Genomic DNA, 6,632 nt, shown 5'->3' with positions numbered 1-6,632 from the left:
TATTGATTGGTTATAAGATAGAAAGCCTCTCCGTCCTGCAATAACGTAATATCACTCCAAGCGTTCGAAGTGAAATGCGACGCAAACGAGAACGTCTAGTCGTCTATCGGTCGAGCGCGATACGAACATCGGCCGCGTTCGGCTATCTCCGCCGTAGTTCGCGCAACGACCGCCGAGCGCGCCGTAACGTTTACTCCGCCGGTCTCACTCCATGTTTCATTTGCGCGTCGCGTCGTTCGTACAAGCGTTCGTTCTCCTTCACTCCTTGCGTCGCGCCGTCGCGTTGCGCGATTTCGCACGTTCCCGGTTCCATCTCGCAAATACAAAACGTTCGCAACAGTCGCGCGTCGCGGCGCGACAAGTTCGCGTGTGTCTATGACTACGTCGTAATCTGGGTGCCGGGTATTGCGAATCCTGTGAAAACATTCTGTGCCTGACTTCAAGTGGATCGCCCGAGGGAATCCTTTTCGGGATTGTTCGGAGTGAACGCAGCAGCCTGTATGAGAGAACGCGAACGGAGCAGCCGAAGGATCTTGGCCTCGTCGTACCAGAAACATCATCGCTGTTCCGAGATTCATTGGATTTTCAAGGTAAATGTGCGTGTGCATGTGTGTTTTGCGTGAGCGCGTCGTAATTTCGGAGTCCCTTTCGGCCGCGTTTCCTCGCTCTCGAAGCAAAGCCGCTACCACCTGTTGGCCATGGAAAAGTGCAACGACTCGAAACGACCGATGCTTCAAATTGTGTACGGGATGCGCCCATTTATTTGATCGAATATATGAATGTGGGTTTCGAAGATTGAATTGAGTATAATTTCGAGATATTTATACGACTGCGCTTGTACATAATAATCGTTGCCGGAATCCTCCGGTTTTTCTCGGCGAAAGGACACAATCCGCCATAATTTTTCGCTATTAGATATCTGTGAAATTAGCCGTGAGATTAGAGGACCGTTTCCGTTAATGAGCATCTGAAATCAAGCGAAGAAAGACGATTCGCTATTCATTTGAGAATTAATTAATTCATGAACTTGTGTTTATAATTTCGGCAATAATTTGAAAATCACACTCTTAATTCGTTATTTGAGAAAATTCCGCGTCTTTCTTATTTATTAAAGAAATCCTTAAATTAGATTATTCAATAGAAATATTTTATAAAAAAGAATAATCACTTAGTATTTTTTACTTTTTTCTTTATTTATATTTATTTCTTTTTGCTTATTTATGTGATTCAAATTTATGAAGTCAATAATTTAAAAGCCAGAATCTTGTGATATTTAAGAAAACATTGGTTCCAGTTTATTTAAAAAATTCTTAATTCTCAGATTAATTTAATAGAATTTTATAATTACTTAGCCTCTTTAATTTTTCACTTTATTTGTAACTTTTTAATTTACGGAGTTAATAATTTGAAAGCCATATTCTTGCTTTGCTATTTATTAAGAAAAAATTATGTCTCTAATTTATTTTCTTTTTTTTAAAGTCTCTAACTTAGATTAATTTAATAGAAACATGTCATAATGTCTTTTACATTTCTTTTTATTTGCAGTGTTAGATCTAGTGTCCAATTTAATCTAATACAAGCCGCTACTGCTCAATTATACCGTTATTTTGTACTAAAACAATGGTTATATTTGACAATAGTTATAATGTGACATTATATTAACCGAATTGAAACTATTTGACTCTATTATTTTAGTACAAATTAACGATATATTTTATAAGAGAAGTGACGACATAAATTAAATTATATTTGACACTATAGATTTTACAGTGTAAAAGTCAATAATTTATAAGCCAAAATCTTGCTTCATGTTATTTAAAAAAAGCCTCTCTAAGTTATATATATATAATATATATTAAAAATATTTTTAATTCAAATTAATTCAATAGAAATATTTTGAAAGACAATCATATTAACTCTCCTCTTTATTTGTGATTTTTAAGTTTACGAAGGCAATAATTTAAAAACCAAAATCTCACTTTGTTATTTAAAGAAAAAAGCTTTGTCTCTATTTTATTTAAAAAAATTTTTATTCAGGAACATTTTATTAGTCATAAATATAATTACTTTTTCTTTAATTGTAACTTTTAAGTTTGCATAGTAAACTAAATCACTTTTCTAACGGGCGTATTTTAGACGGAATAAGAGAGCTTGCTAGAAATCTTACTTTTTAATTGAATTTAATTGCACTCAAGCGAAGTGCGAATACCGCTAAAAGTCGACGATGCGATTCGAGACGCTAGAAGTATCTCGGGCGTGCACGGCGAGCATTATATTACACTCAACGTTTATTTAATTTCTCGAGAACTATCGATCAAGGATTACGCGACCTGGGAACATGATATGTACAATCAGAGGAGGAAAATTCTACGTTGATTCGCATTCCGTTTGTTCCGTACCTTTTATTATTGTTATACACAGAATCACACAGAAATATTCTATTACTGAAGAAAAGTATTATTCTATCTATACTAACATAAGAAAAGTGACTGCTCAATTTACTTTCTTCCTTTTAAGTAACGGTTGTCTTTAACAAAAAATATTTTCTCGATAATAATCTTAAAATATATGTATTGCAGATTTTAGAAAAAACTTATCTCATTATATATTGAAAATAAGAATTTATTTTTTGTTGGAGAATATTCTAAAATTGAAGAAGCGACTTTATTCAAGCAAGTCGAATTTGTTTTAATTTAGTAATTTTGATTCAAGTATTAAACTCACTAGGATTTAGAACTTAAAATCTATTTTAAATAAATTTGACGCTCGTGATGAACTTATGATTTGCAAATATATGAACTTTTGAAGTACTTGAAACAAGTAATTATTACTTGCGTACGGTATACTTGTATATAATTTTTCTGTGTGTGCATAGAGAATAACGGGACTCCGAGAGGCGCGAATCTACGAAAGGCAGCTCGGGGAAAGGAATTATATGATGTATATCGCGAGAATAGCACAATGCGATCGCAATTACGTTCCTGTGATTTTTCTGTCAGCATTTCTCTCTCGAATTGTGAATTCGACGTTGTTTTCGCGCATCCGCTCAGTGAAACAAGGCTGCTGGCGCGCTTCGCCGAAGCGCGGCATCGTCGCTCGGTGTTTGTTTTCATCTCGTTTATTCGCGGAATTTTTGAAACGAGTCTTCTCAGTGAATATTCTCTGATTCTCTCTCGTCCGCGTATTCTCGGCCGCGACGTATAAAATCTCCCTCGAGATGCGCGCGCGCGAAAGGGATCCAACTTTGCAAGTTGAATTTCGTCTCGTGAGGTAGATTCTGTTTGCCTTTGCGAGATACTTGTTTAATTTGAACTATACTGAGGAAAAAAAAGTTGGTAATTTTACTACGAGTTTGACTAAATTAGTTTAGTTCGTTTTTGTTTCTTTCGTTTGGGAATGTATAATTTAAATCAAATATAATATTTAAATCCAATATATATAAATACTTTTTTTCTTAAGTATAGCTGGATCTTTTCGTACTCGTATTTTTCTTCGTAATTTGTTCTGTTGATAGAGCTATTTTTCTTTCGTTGAAAAAAGTTTGGGGAAAACTTTTGATGGAAAATGGACGAATGAGAAGATTCTGATCACATCAGAATTGTGGTTATTTCAACCACACTAAGAAAAATGTTTTATTCTGTAAACTCAAACCATTTTCAACCAGAATCCCAATTAATGCAATCAAACTCTTTTTTTAGCGTATAATTACCAAATATATTTTGTATTGATGTAAAAATATTTAGCAAATAAATAAATATTACCAAACATAATAAATACTGACTATTGTTTGGTAATATAAATAATATTTAAAAAAATAAGATAATATCTATAAAAATAAAATATTATATCTAAAAAAAGAATTAGCTGCTTTTAGTTGGTTTGAAAAAATTAATCAAACATTTGAAATTATTTCTATTTACTAAAGTTATAGTAACTACATGGAAAGAATGATTTTGCCAAAGTATTTAAAAATTTAGGTAGACACAAATCTAAAAATAATTTTGTAGGACCATCAAAATAATAACTTTAGGAATATTAAACACAATAAGTAATGCTTATGCAAAAAGTTTTAACATTTTACGAACTAGCTCGAGTATAATTATTTTGATATGTCAAAATAAAATTATTCGATTGGCAAAAGTAATTGCGTTTTTTTAAAAGGCATCTATCAGTAAAAACCGCAATTACTTTCTTACCAACCAATATAAATATATCTTGATAGAATAAAGTTTAAGAATCTCTTTTTTAAATTGCGATACGGCAATTTTTAACGAAGTTATGAGCAATTAAAGTCAAAATGATCTTTTTACTTAATCCGCGATAACTCAGTAATAAAAAATCGTAGGAATATTTAAAAAAAAAAAAACGATTTTGTAGGGATAGTATGAAGCTTTCACGAGTAGTCGAAAATTTTCTCAAATTTGTTTCGGGCACGTTACAAATCCACAAAGTGAGAAGACAATTTTCCGTCTTTTTCAGCTCGTATTTTTTTATATGTAAAAATTACCAAACTCATATAAACTTAAAAAATATGATAAGCTTTTAAAAGTACAGATTTCAAGCTTTAAAATTCTTTATTTAAATTTATATTTAATTTATTATTGACAGAGATATTGTATATACAATTTTGAGCGAAAAAAAACGCAATTACTTTTTTGCCCAACTAATATTTTTGATCTGTATCTAGCTCAATTTTTAGATACTTCAGCAAAATTGTTCTTTCCATCTAGGCTTGATTATTATTACTAATTATTATTACTATCTGTTTTGTCAATGTTCGAAATCCAGCTATCGATTCCTTCGACAAAACGTTAAAACGGTAGTACGAGACGTGACTCATCGAGTCCCCAGTCGCGAATTTGGGCCAACCGGTGTGTTTATAAAACACGCGTTGCAAAAATACGCCTACGTCGTACGAAATGCTTAATTAACGTTTACGCGTGACTGACGGCGAGGATCGTTCCGGTTGGTCCGTGGCTATTAAAATCGCGCGAACGATAGTTTAATTCGTCGCAGACGGCACGCGATTCGTTCTGCGAAAATATTTGCGTTCACCGTGCTCGCTTCGAGTGATGAGCATCTTGAAACGCGGCTCGAATATTTCCGGACGCTGTATAATATCGTGACGACGATTGATTCTAAGGTTAAATACGTACTTACACAAACGATGACCTCACCGTTTATTACGATGAACATTATAATAATGTAATTGTTTGTCGAAGAATTCACTTATCAAAATGATCTTTGAATCTGATAAAGACGTTATCATTTTTCTGCCAAGCAATATGCATATAAATCATATTTTCCAACACTTGACTGAGAATATCATTAGGATATGAGAAATACTACACTGAAAAAAAATATAGTCAATTTTAATAAATATTTAGTTGAAATACTGCCAACTAAATATTTATTAAATATAAAGATATATTTATTTGATACAAGAAATGTTAATTTGATTTAACAATTATTTTTTTTTATTGAACAAATACTTACTGTAAGTAAATGTTTAGTTGGCAGTATTGAACTAATAAATTTATTAAAATTAACTATATTTTTTTCTCAGTGTGCTTAACTTAATTATTCAAATTTTGGAATTTACTACTTGTGAAAAGGAAGGAAAACACACAAGAAGAAAATAGAATAAAATTATATGTATTACAAATACGAAGAGAAAATATTCACAGTTCTATTTAATGTTTCTATTTTGGGGGGAACATTTTTATAGAATATACTTGATATGAGAGAAAAGATTTAATATTTTTTTTTTTTTGAAATATAAAATTTTCATTTAATCTCCATTCTGTCATAATGTTCATATATCATTGGGAAACGGCATGAATGATAGGAAGAAGTAGGTAATCAGTACGTATCTCCGCGTCGTTATCGTAAGAAAGGAAAATTGCAAAGTAGGAATAAATATTTATAAACGCGTACACGTTTGGCGGCGGCGATGACGATGTGTGATTACGAAAATGAATTTTACAAACGTGAATCTCCAGAACATAAAAGGCATTCGAAAATTACAACGCGTAATCGCAGTGGGTACGATTACAAGGTTACGTGATCGCTCCTCCGACCGATAATAATGGATCGTTACGAAACCAGCGATTTGCAGGATTGGCTAATGCGTGCAGGCATTTGTTGATCCCATGGTCCGGGCGCGCCGGTTTTTATTGTAACGTAAATTCCGGAACGTGTTATGTCATCGTATGAGAGAGAGAGAGAGAGAGAGAGAGAGAGAGAGAGAGAGAGAGAGAGACAGGAATGAAAAGGGAGAAAGAGAAATTGTCGCGTAAAAATACGGCCTGCCGAATTTACATTTGTGATTGAAATCGCTGCACGATGTAAAATGTATTTCAAAAAACGCATTCGTATGTAACGTGGAAAAAAAGATTTTACTGAAATACCTAAAAATGTAAGTATAGGTACAGAAAATGATTTTGTTGGACCATTAAAATAATTCTGATAGCAAATTTAAGCATGACAAGCAATACTGCATCTTGAATGCCCCCCTTCCCCCATCCTCTCTCTCTTTTTCTCCACACAATTATTTTAATAATCCAACAAAATCATTTTCAGATATGCTTTTTCAGATTCTGTATCTATATCTTTAGGTACTTCAGTAAAAC

The 6,632-nt window shown here is 32.9% G+C and overlaps 1 protein-coding gene across 3 annotated transcripts in view; it reads left to right on the top strand.

The window, feature by feature from the left end:
- Positions 1–236: 236 nt before the first annotated feature.
- The window catches only part of LOC108749707, a 98,734-nt gene continuing 92,338 nt past the window's right edge, over positions 237–6,632 (top strand). For all 3 annotated transcript variants that reach the window (XM_018488607.1, XM_018488605.1, XM_018488604.1), the window contains exon 1: positions 237–590. The gene's annotated coding sequence lies outside the window, so the exon portion shown is untranslated. The remainder of the gene's footprint in view (positions 591–6,632) is intronic.

Source organism: Trachymyrmex septentrionalis, unplaced genomic scaffold, assembly GCF_001594115.1.
Source record: "Trachymyrmex septentrionalis isolate Tsep2-gDNA-1 unplaced genomic scaffold, Tsep1.0 scaffold31, whole genome shotgun sequence".
In the NCBI taxonomy this organism is placed as follows: Eukaryota; Metazoa; Arthropoda; class Insecta; order Hymenoptera; family Formicidae; genus Trachymyrmex; species Trachymyrmex septentrionalis.
This window is presented reverse-complemented; position numbering and strand designations above follow the sequence as displayed.